At 40.2% G+C, this 10,924-nt stretch overlaps 1 long non-coding RNA gene across 1 annotated transcript in view; it reads right to left on the bottom strand.

Moving 5' to 3' along the window:
- Positions 1-1,445: 1,445 nt before the first annotated feature.
- The window catches only part of LOC133506163 (uncharacterized), a 40,561-nt gene continuing 31,082 nt past the window's right edge, over positions 1,446-10,924 (bottom strand). The window contains exons 2-3 of the long non-coding RNA XR_009796415.1: positions 3,121-3,227; positions 1,446-1,714 (exon numbers count right to left, since the gene is read on the bottom strand). This is a non-coding gene — a long non-coding RNA (uncharacterized LOC133506163). The remainder of the gene's footprint in view (positions 1,715-3,120; positions 3,228-10,924) is intronic.

Here is a 10,924-nt window from a genome sequence, read left to right as displayed (position 1 = left end):
CATTACATGATTAATACGAGTTAAAACCACCGTCATCCATGACATCATGCAATACCTCTGCATATCTTGTGAGATCCCATATATAACTGACAATAGATCAGGGAATGGAACTCACTGACATTTAGTAAAGATGGATACATATTTGTGTCCTGACTGCTGCTCAGTTTTGGAGGTTAACAATATTACCAAAGGATGAAAAATTACTGAAAAAAAAAAAAAAAACGAGGTGCAATTTTTTGTTTAACAACTTTCCTCTCAAGCATGGGCAGTAAATAACCCTCTCTCATCACAAAGATTAAGACTTGACTAAGAATTAAGAATTTATGAATTCACTGTGTGCAGATTTTGTCCTTTTCTGATATCCAAGAATGTAAGCATGATAAAAAAAAAAAAATTCTCCACACAATGAAAAAGTTCTGTACTAGTGATCAATCATCAATCTCATATGAGAGCGAGAGAGTGTGTGTTATTTATAGTTATATTTTAAGATGTTATTTGCTCAGGGAAACAGTTTTTCATAGTTAGAACAAATTGACTGTCAAAAAGCATCCCAGAACCGATTGTGTTCAGCCTTTGAGGTTACTCTGTAACTATGTACTCTTTTAGAGCTGGCCTGTTATGACTTCCATGTAGTTGTTTGTCACCAGGAGGAGAGCTGTTCATGCAGTTGGAGAATGAAGGAATCTTCATGGAGGACACTGCTTGGTAACGATTCTCTCAGCTATTTCACAGAATGTGGAAGTAGTATTATATACCGCTTTATTTTGCTAAACAAAAATGAATTAATCAATCATTGTAGTCTGCAATATATTTTTTAATGTACAGTAGAACAAAACATGTAATTAATTCAAAAAGAGAAAAAAATGTAATAGTCAGACTGATCGAAGGTCCAAAGCAGATTAATAATATTTTTTGTTTGTTTTTGTAATTTTGCCTGATATACATTAACTGTGGTAAAATTTAGGTCAATTTGCACTGTTGCATTTCTGCTTATAGAGTACAAGGTAGGGCCGCAAGATGATTAAATAATAACTATGATTATTTGGTTATATATTGCAATCGCAATCAATATTATTCATCACAAATTTTTATTGAACTACTTTTCAAGAAACAATATGTAACAATTTTCTGTACAAAATGAATTATTTAATAAGAATAAATGATAGTTAAAAACGTAGCCCAATAATTATACTTGGCCAAGCAAGGGATACCTGAATAAATATGCAATGAGAGTGTAATCACGAATTTCTGTTTAATGGAAGTAAATACAGTAAATGTAATGAAGGCAAGAACAAGACAAGTCTGTAATCACTGAAATTTTCTTTTGAAAATCCCAGTCGTAACGATAGTGATTTGTCAAGGACAGATATGTCTCAATTGTTCTGCTTGACTGTTGGTCAGTTACGCACAGTCACAAACTACAAAGAAGGTGACAGAGTCAATTTAGTCCCACAATTTTTATTTCTATTTTTATTGTGGCCAGCCTATAAGTTAGTGCAGCCCAATTTCGGCACGGGCCAGTGCAATCTGGAGGCCGGACCCAAGTCTGGATAAATGCAGAGAGCTGCATCAGGAAGGGCATCCGGCGTAGAACTGTGCCAAACAAATATGACCGTTAATCTGTAGAATCCCATACCGGATCGGTCGTGGCCTGTGTCAACAACGCCCGTCCCCAGCACTGTTAACCGACAGGGCGTCTGCGAAAATTCAGGTACTGTGGGTCGAAGACAAAGAAGAGGAGGAAACTGGATTCATTGGCAGAAGAAGGGGGGGAATGCACAGACCATACAACTGAGTGTTGGGACTTTCAATGTTGGGACTATGACAGGAAAAGCTCAGGAGTTGGTTGACATGATGATTAGGAGGTTGATATACTGTGTATCCAAGAGACCAGGTGGAAAGATAGTAAAGATAGAAGTTTAGGAGCAAGGTTTCAATTATTTTACCATGGAGTAGATGGAAAGAGAAATGGAGCAAGGGTTAATTTAAAAGAAGAGCTGGCTAAGAATGTCTTGGAGGTGAAAAGGCTATCAGATCGAGTGATGAGGCAGAAATTTCAAATTGACGGTGCTATGAATAATGTGATTGCCCAACAGGTAGGATGTGACCTAGAGTTGAAAGAGAAATTGTGGAAGGAACTAGATGAAGTAGTTATGAGCATCCCAGACAGAGAGAGAGTTGTGATTGGTGCAGATTGTAATGAACATATTGGTGAAGGAAACAAGGGCGATGCAGAAGTGATTGGTAAGTACGGCATCCAGGTAAGGAACTTTGAGGGACAGATGGTGGTGGGCTTTGCAAAAAGGGTGGAAATGGCAGTAATGAGCACTTTTTTTCCAGAAGAGGCAGGAACATAGAGTGACCCACAAAAGTGCAGTTTTGTGCAGACAATGTAATCTGAAGGAGGTTACTGACTGTAAGATAAAGGTCGGGGAGAGTGTAGGTCAACAGCTTCGGATGGTGGTGTGTTGGATGACTCAGGTGGTGGGTAGGAAGATTAAGAGGACAAAGAACAGAGAGCTATGTCTTGGAAGCTGAGGAAGGAGGAATGAAGAGCTTCCGGAAGACTGGATTACTCCAGCCAAGGTGATCGGAGGGACAGGCAGGAGAGTACTTGGGGTGCTTCTGGTAGAAAAGGGAAGACAGAGACTTGGTGGTGGGACCCCAAAATACAGGAAGTCATACAAGGAAAGAGATTAGCGAAGAAGAAATGGAACACTGAGCGGACCGAGGTGAGGCGAAAGGACCACATTGAGATGCAACGTAGGGAAAAGGTAGAGGTGGCAAAGGCTAAACAAGAGGCATATGACACGTACACCAGGTTGGACATGAAAGAAGGAGAAAAGGATCTCTACAGGTTATCCAGACAAATGGATAGAGATGGGAAGGATGTGCAGCTGGTAAGAGTGATTAAGGATAGTGATGGAATGTGTTGACTGGTGCCAGTAGTGTGCTAAATAGATGGAAAGAATACTTTGAGAAGTTGATGAATGAAGAAAATGAGAGAATGAAGAGTAGAAGAGGCAAGTGTGAAGGACAAGGAAGTGGCAATGATTAGTAAGAGGGAAGTTAGACACTAGAGGATGAAAAATGGAAAGGCAGTTGGTCCTGACAACATACCTGTATTTTGCTGTCTACTTTTGTGGGAATGCAACATGGCTGCCTCATCTTGGGACTTCAGCTCACAGACCCTCAGGTGTATGGTGAAAACATAAAGGGGCTCTCTCCTGTGGCGTTAACGGTAAAGAGAGCTTGAGTGACATCGAAAGATCGCTTTAAAAAGAACCCAAAAAGGAACTCTGAATTATTATAATAATTATAGTTATAGTTTTTATGGAAAAGGCATATGAAAGGGCCACTAACACCTAAAACCAAAAATTTAGCATGTTTTGAAACAAAAATAATAATCCAGAATGGTCCCATCGTTTTTTCACGGCAAGTCTGAATGTTGGCGTATATCGTTTTTTTCATCTCCCGCCAGGGAGAGTCTTTCTCGGACTTTGTGTTGAAGAAGAAGCAAGAAGTGACATTTTTTTGCAGACACCTCCAGTGGCAGGGTTGCGTATTTACATCTGTTGTACCTGAGAGAGGTTTGCTTTTTTTCTGCGTGTTTGCCAAAATGCCGGCTCATTGTATTGCTGGATTTTGCTGAAAGACTCAGGAGGATAAATTTAGTTTTCATACATTTCCAAAAAACCCGGTTTGTCGTGAAAAATGGATTGCACAGGTACAAAGGACGAGAGCTTTGTGGGTTCTAAATGACAGGTAAGTGTGTATCAAGCTCTTAAAAAATATATATAGTTTGGGGGGACGACGTAATCCTTCTCTCAGAATGTACCAAAAATCCGCATACGTGAGTCAGGGGTGCTAAATGTGTCGATGTGCCCGCCGGGGCCGGTATTGTTCATTACCACCGCAAGGGCCGGCATTGTTCATTGCTGCCGCCACCAGGGCCAGCGTTGTTCATCGTCGCCGATGCCGGGGCTGGCGTTGGCCTTGACATAGAGGTGTATTGGGCGGGGAGGTGGTGGCAGGAGGATAAAGGAGGTCTTGCTCTCAGAGTCCACCGGTATCTGGGCACCCGTGAAGTTGCCCAACATGGGTCCTCCTCAGTACGCTACTTATTGTCATACATACTGTTGGGGAGTCTGTTGTTAGTTAGAAATGAGCCGCATATCATTTAAATGTGGCTCGAAACGATAAGTTAATATGGCCCCAGTCACTTCACTCAGAAGGGGCATCGGAAAAATCCGAAAATCTGTCTTGTTCCTCTCCCAGAGCAGGTGTTGTTGTTGTTGTCCTTTCGGCTTGTCCCTTTCGGGGTCGCCACAGCGTATCATCTCAGATGAACGCATATATATGTTTGGCACAATTTTTACGCCGGATACCCTTCCTGACGCAACCCTTCTCAGAGAGTGGAGGCCCCAGTGGGATACGAACCCACAAGCCCTGGTTTACCAAACCAGGACTCTAACTACTGAGCTACGGGGCCTCATAGCAGGTGCCACTACTTGTTTTGTTTGGTTACTGTCCCAGTGTGACATCTGCAAATGTGGTTGCAGGCAATATGGCCGCCAATGGGATATCGAGTGAGAGTTCCGCGACTTTGCACATTAATGACATGCTCGCTGCTCTTTTTTTTTATAGACATTGAAGTGAATAATATTATATGTAATTTTCATAAAAATATCTTAAAATGTATATTGGGATGTCAGTGGCCCTTAAAGCAATCTGAGACAAATCCTGCACTCTATATCCAAAAATGTAATTGATATCTAATTCAACATGTTAAAAATCATTCAACTTCATTTAGGACACTGAAAAATAAAGACACTTTGGGATTAAAACTTAAAAACTCAAAATATTACTTGAGCATGATCTTTTCTTCGAAACAGTTAATGTAATTTGAATGGTAACAATTGCCATAATTAAAATACTTATATAATTAAAATGTATTGATTTTCAATGTCTTCACCGTTCTTGATCAAATGATATGAAAATTACCCTTATCAAATTCCTATCATGATTTTGTTTGCATTTTCCTTGGTAGAATGATGGCAATCTATAAGATTTTTGTTTTCAAGAAATATTGGTTCGAAACAATGCTCAGCTTGTTTTGCTCACTGATTTTGTCATACACATAAAGACACAAGCACACACCCTTTGTGCCATGGTTGGCGCCAGTGATTATGCTCTTGAGCAAAATCAGTTTCCTGTGTTTGGTTTGATGGATGCCATCATTCCCATGGATCTAATACAGGTAAATGTGCTCTCCCAACCTTTAGCCCTATTATTACCACTGACCTCACCCACCCCCACCAAATTCCTCTCCTCCTCCGGAATGCTTCTACAGATTTGTATGTATACATATAACATGCGTTGTTCTAACTTGCACAGTTTAGTGTATGTTTACAAAGTTTCCTATGCTCTTGTCTCACATTTGATGATGCTTCCTCTGTCCATGTTACCACCGTTTCAGGTTAAGTTCAAAGTGCAGGTCATACATTTTTGGTTTGATGGTTATCATGCAATTCTTTTAAGTAAACATAATATATCTGGGGCAGCACGGTGGATCAGATGGTAAAGCGTTGGCCTCACAGATCTGAGGTTCAATCCCAGACCCGCCTGTGTGGAGTTTGCATGTTCTCCCCGTTCGTACCTGCATGGGTTTCCTCCGGGCACTCCGGTTTCCTCCCACATTCAAAAAACATGCAAAATTAATTGGACACTCTAAATTGCCCCTAGGTGTGATTGTGAGTGTGTCTGTTTGTCTCTATGTGCCCTGCGATTGGCTGGCAACCAGTTCAGGGTGTACCCCGCCTCATGCCCATTGACTGCTAGGATAGGCTCCAGCACTGCCCGCGACCTTCGTGAGGATACGTGGTGAAGAAAATGGATGGATGGATGGATGGATAATACATCTGTCGTTAAAAGAATAAACACTCAAAATGAATGAAAAATGCTGATCTGATGACCATGATGCAACATCCATGGACAATTCCTGATGATATATTTGTTTTTATGTAAACAATATTAGTTTTGTTTTTTGTAGCCATTGTTAAAAACTTAATTACTATGAAATAATACAGAATCTTTTTTTGTAAAACATTTGTCCTATTCAAGTGGACTGAAAACTGGCAGAGGGTAAAAAAGTGAAAATAACACATTAAAAAGAGGGAGAAAAGGATCTCTACAGGTTGGCAAGACAGAGGGATAGAAATTGGAAGGATGTGCAGCAAGTAAAGGTGATCAAGGACAGCGATGGACTAATGCCAGTAGTGTGCTAAGTAGATAGAAAGAGTACTTTGAGAAGTTAATGAATGAAGAGAATGGAAGAGAAGGTAGAGAAGAAGAGGCAAGCATGAATGACCAGTAAGAGACAATGATTAGTAAGTGGGAAGTTAGAAAGGCACTGAAGGGGATGAAAAACAAAAGACAGTGGTCCTGATGACATACCAGTGGAGGTATGGAAGCAATTTGAAGAGGTGGCTGCGGAATTTTCGACCAACTTATTCAAAAGAATACTAGCAGAAGATAAGATGCCAGAAAAATGGCGGAAAAGTGTGCTAGTCCACATTTTTAAGAACGAAGGCAACATTCAGAACTGTGGAAACAACAGAGGAATAGCCGAAAGGAAAAGAAGAAGAAGAGGAAAAATAATATGATTTATGATTGAGAAATGCTGACATTCAGATCCTTCCTGAGTAGCATCCAAATTTATCATAACTCTGATTTGAGATGTGGTCTATTTTCTAGCAGATGTCAGGAATGAACTGCTCTCAGTTTAACATCCTATTAAAATAGCGCTGAAATCACGATAGTAATAATTAGTATATCAATAAAGCCTTAACTATTAATATAAATAAAACTTTCTTTCAGCTTGTCCCGTTAAAGGTCGCCACAGCGTGTCATCTCGAATAAGTACTGTAACATTTATAATTATAAGTGTACATCTATAGGAGCGGAAAGGGGTAGTGTAAGGTAATCTAGGAAAAAGAGTGTGTGGCGGAGCAGTGGTCGTGGTTAGAGAACGTCCTGTGTGCTGCCTAAAAGAAACCAGCGGCTTCTTCTTTTCATTTTTTACATTACATGTGTGAATTGTGCCAGTGGATGTAGCAACCAGTATTCCCTCACTCATTGAATCACATTGCAAAATGCCACAAACTGAATAGCTGTATCTTGTACTTTCAATTTGCATTGGATTTTTTTTTTTTTTTTTTTTTTTTGCACGCATCGCAGAATATCTGTGCAAAGAGACCTCATCAGCAGTGCACAATTGTGCACGTGGGCAATTTAGAGGGAACACTGGCCGGCATCTTTTTTTCTTTTTTTTTTTGGCACCCCATTCCCCGATCGAGCAAATCTGACTCGCGATCGATTAAGTACCCCTGGTTTAAACAATACCAACATACAATATTTCAATATAATGAATGGCATGCAATTAAGTAGTTTTCACAGAACTGTACTAATACTGCACGTTGTCATCAGAATCAGCTTTATTTTTTACCAAGTGTGTAAAAACACACGAGGAATTTTTCTCCGGCAGTCGGTGCTGCCCTGGTAAAACGTTCAGATTAAAGAACAACAAAGTAACAAGAACAAAGAACAAGAGACATTTTTGTTAATAGAAACTATTCCTTATAAGAGTCACAGATGTGCAAGGCTTCTTCATTTAGAACAGGTAAAAGATAAGAGTGTGTCAACGTCAAGATGGGCACAAGACTGCACACAATGATCATATTTGATGTTTTTCATTTGACTGTTTTACAATTATGGCCAAGAAGTGTTTTTTTTATACAAATACTTCTTGAAGTTGGAACTGTGGAGTTGAGCTCCATGGTAAACTGAAGACCTGCTCAACCGTTAAATATTTAACGTGCATTTGCAGATAGGACTTACCTATGATTTAGACCATACAGTTAAGAAAATGAGGACTTTAACTTCTTCTGAAATTTTCATTGTATGTGCATGTCCACTAAGAGAGATAATCTAAACAGAAAAATCCGAAAATCACAATGTATGATTTTTAAACGATTTATTTGTGTGACACAGCTGCAAATAAGTATTTCAACACCTGCCTATAAGCTAGAATTCTTACCATCAAAGACTTGTTAGTTCGCTGCATAAAGACACCTACACCTACCAACAAATGGAAGAAGCTAAACATGAATGTCAATCTCAATCGGAGTGGAGCTCCAAGCAAGATATCACCTCGTGGGGTCTCAATGATCCTTAGAAAGGTGAAGAATCAGCCCAGGACTACACGACAGGACTTGGTCATTAACCTGAAAAGAGCCGGGACCACCGTTTCCAGCCTGACTGTTGGTAATACACTAAGACGTCAATGTTTAAAATCATGTATGGCACAGAAGGTTCCCCTGCTTAAACCAGCATATGTCAAGGCCCGTCTTAAGCTTGCCAATGACCATTTGGATGATACAGAGGAGTCATGGGAGGTTTTATGGTCATATGAGACCAAAATTGAACTTTTTGGTTATAAATTCCACGAACCGGTTTTGGAGGAAGAGAGATGATGAGTTCCATCCCTACTGTGAAGCATGGGGGTGGTAGCATCATGCTTTGGCGTTGTTTTTCTGCATATGGGACAGGACGACTGCACTTTATTAAGGAGAGGATGACCATGGCCATGTGTTGTGAGATTTTGAGGAATATCCTCTTTCCCTCAGTCAGAGCATTGAAGATGGGTCATGGCTGGTTCTTTCAACATGACAATGACTCGAAGCACGCAGCCAGGAAAACTAAGGAGTGGCTCCGTAAGAAGTATATCGAGGTTCTGTCTCCAGACTTAAACCCAATAGGAAATCTTTGGCGTGAGCTGAAACTCCGTGTTTCTCAGCGACAGCCCAGAAACCTGTCTTGTGTAGAGAAGATCTGTGTGGAGGAGTGGGCCAAAATCCCTCATGCAGTTTGTGCAAACCTGGTGAAAAACTACAGGAAACGTTTGACCTCTGTAATTGCAAAGAAAGGCTAATGTACCAAATATTAACATTGGTTTTCTCGGGTGTTCAAAAACTTATTTGCAGCCTTATCACACAAATAAATCATTTAAGAAATCAGACATTGTGATTTCTGGATTTTTCTTTTTAGATTATCTCTCTCACAGTGGACATGCACCTACAATGAAAATTTCAGACCCCTCCATGATTTGTAAGTGGGAGAACTTGCAATATAGCAGGCTGTACAAATACTTATTTTCTTCACTGTAACATTATTATGACAGGCATACATGGAAACTTTATTTCTCATGGTGTAATAGTTCATATATTAGTCTTTGATATACCCCTGTCCCCGTGATGGGCACAGAGAGTTCTTTTGTGTATTAAATCACTCAAATTAATTATTGTAAAAGAAAAAGATGTGATCAAAAGATTAATTTACTGAATCGTTCAGTTCTTTGTAATAAAATCATTTCTCATTCCATTAATGACCGCTCCCTCAGGTTAATGTTCACCAAAGAACTGTGCCTTGTTGTTATCATGTATGGGAAAGTGGGAAATGTGGGGCGATTTATAAGAAAAAAAATCTTCAGATAATTTATAACCTACCCGTCACTCTCTCGATCAGCAAGTTTTCTAACACCCTGATTTGGTTGTGTCTCATTGAACATGCATGCATACAGCGAGCTTTGCTACTGAGCATTCCTGCAGTTCCTCGATGTCCAGCGAGGCTCTTGCCACTCGGGATGACTTTTTTGCATTCCGGTAAATCGTATCCTTGACACCAGCATCGGCCACCTGGGCTTCCTGGTTACTCAACTGACTTCTATTGTCATCTGACTACTGGAAAGTGTTTTTGATTGTTGAGAAGTACTATATAAGTTGAATATATTATCATTTTGAAATAAAATGGGTTTTACAACATTAACTATTAACTTAAAGAAACGGCTGCTATTGAAAGTGATCCCCGCAAGGACGTCAGGTTAACTCACTTATGAGTACATTGACTCCATAATGTGTCGTTCCTTGCCCAAACAAAGCACTCATCATTCTAGTATGTGAGCAGATCATAAACGAAGAAATCACTCTTCAGTTACGCAGTACAGTTCACCTGTACACCAGTTAACTGAAAAAAAACCACACAGTTTACCCTGTGTCAGGTCAGTTTACCGTGGTCCCTGAGCCACCTGCATGGCTCTGCCCAATGCTGGTGTGCTCATTGGTCATTCGGCGACGGGAATGACTACGTTGCCGAATTGCAAATCACATAGCAGTAGGGTTACTGAAGTCCTTCCCCTGGCTGCACGTTGACTGCTCTTTGGCTGCTTCAACATTCCATTTCCGCTCCCATGTAACTTGCTCACGTCACATGGCATCGAAGCAAAAAGAACAAATCATTTCGTAAAAAAAAATTTGGTTCAGTTTGTTCGCAAAAAGATGCAAATCATTTGGTATAGAAATAATGATTTTGTCCTCAGTTTGTGCATGGAATTAAGTAAAGGGCATTGTTTTGTTTTTTGTTTGTTTTTTTTAAAGGTGGATTCAGTCCCAAGATATTCAGTTAAGTGAAATGTTGCGGGAGTACTTAATTTTACATTTTCAAGGTCGATTTCTTGAATATTGCCATTCAATTGGGTGGCAGCCAGTTCAGGATGTACCCCACCTCCTTCCCATTGACAGCTGGGATTGGCTCCAGCATTCTTGCGACCCTTGAGAGGATAAGTGGTTTAGAAAAATGATGGATTGTTTTCTTGAAAATGTCTTTCTTTCAAAATGTGTCGCAATGCGGCAAAAAATGGAAAATGCATGCCCCAGGGTGATTACAGTTGGGAAAGACTGCCCAAGGGCATTCAAAGATCATTTCCTGATCTCAACCTCACTGTTACCTCCTTTCAGGGACATGCAGAGGGGAGGGTGTTGGGTGCTCAAGCACTTTTGTCAATGTTGTCTTTTTTTTGTACAGTACA

Source organism: Syngnathoides biaculeatus, chromosome 9 (assembly GCF_019802595.1).
Source record: "Syngnathoides biaculeatus isolate LvHL_M chromosome 9, ASM1980259v1, whole genome shotgun sequence".
Taxonomy (NCBI): domain Eukaryota; kingdom Metazoa; phylum Chordata; class Actinopteri; order Syngnathiformes; family Syngnathidae; genus Syngnathoides; species Syngnathoides biaculeatus.
The sequence above is the reverse complement of the archived record's forward strand: the minus strand, read 5'-3'. Positions and strand labels throughout refer to the sequence as shown.